The sequence below is a fragment of the Tupaia chinensis genome, unplaced genomic scaffold, assembly GCF_000334495.1.
Source record: "Tupaia chinensis unplaced genomic scaffold, TupChi_1.0 Scaffold139927_1, whole genome shotgun sequence".
Classification (NCBI taxonomy): Eukaryota; Metazoa; Chordata; class Mammalia; order Scandentia; family Tupaiidae; genus Tupaia; species Tupaia belangeri.
The window spans coordinates 469801-470827 of NW_006199806.1; the positions used below are offsets into that span (position 1 = coordinate 469801).

At 55.9% G+C, this 1027-nt stretch overlaps 1 protein-coding gene across 2 annotated transcripts in view; it reads right to left on the bottom strand.

Moving 5' to 3' along the window:
• CASR (calcium sensing receptor) overlaps window positions 1-748 on the bottom strand; it is a 97224-nt gene extending 96476 nt beyond the window's left edge. Inside the window, exon 1 of one of the 2 annotated variants that reach the window (XM_006162362.3) lies at window positions 613-748. The gene's annotated coding sequence lies outside the window, so the exon portion shown is untranslated. Of the gene's footprint in view, window positions 1-573 lie in introns of both variants that reach the window. The other variant, XM_014593205.2, reaches the window with a different exon arrangement.
• Between the last annotated feature and the right edge of the window lie 279 nt (window positions 749-1027).

The window sequence follows — 1027 nt, forward strand, 5'->3', positions numbered from 1 at the left end:
CGCCTGCGCCCCGCGCGCCGGCCCTCGGGTCCGACCGGGTCAGCCCCGCAGACCCTCTGGGCGGCCGCAGCGGCCGCGGCCCCGGAGCTCCGCCCCTCTCCCGCACCCCGCCCGCCGGCTCCTCGGGGTCCTGGACCAGCGAGTCCAGTTCTCTCGGAGACCACTCGAGGGCTGCCCTCTAACCACCCGCCCCAGGCAGCTCGGCTTCCCTCGCCGTCTCCCTAGCCCAGACCAGCGGAACGGGCTCCGGAGGAGAGGGCGCTTCTTCTTCGCTTCTTCGGGGGCCACGCGTCGGGTGTGCACCCCGGGACCGCCACTCCAGCGCTGGAGACCCCCCCCTCACCTCCTGCCCCTTTGGTGCAAGGTCAGGGATTCCTAGCTCTTAGATCTGCTCCTGAAGTGGGGGAGACCCTCTTCTTTCCTCCTCCTTGGAGACGGAAAGAGGCTTCAGACATCAGGGCTTTTGACCCTATCAACATTCTCTTTTTCAATGGTGGGATACATTTTTTTTTTTTCAAATGTAAGACCAGATATTCACAGTAAAGTAAATATAAACTCCATGTCCAAACTTACTCTGCGAGGTTCAAGCATGGCCTAGGCTGGGAGACCTACCCTGGTGCCTGCAAACAGCTCCATCCTTCCACTCTCCTTCGGGAAAGGCGAGCAGTCCCAGGACCTGGGCTGGAGGCTGCAGCGGTGGTGGCGCCTCCTCTACCGGACTCCATAGAAGCCTCTTTGAAGGCCTGCACACCCGGCCTTACTCATTCCTGCCCCTAGCACTGCGCCTGTCACCCATCATGGCACTCAAATATTTTCTGAATTAAGTGGAAAATTATTTTTTTATGTAGAAAAACAACTTTTTCCTTTTTTTCCTCTTTAATAAAGCATACTCTTGGGTGGGCAATTTGCTAGTCTCTATAAAAGAACCGCAAAACCCATTATCCCCTTTAATGTGGTAATGCCTGCTTGGGGAAATTTCCAGAACAAGATAATACTCGCATGTAGATGTTTGTAGCAGGATTATTTA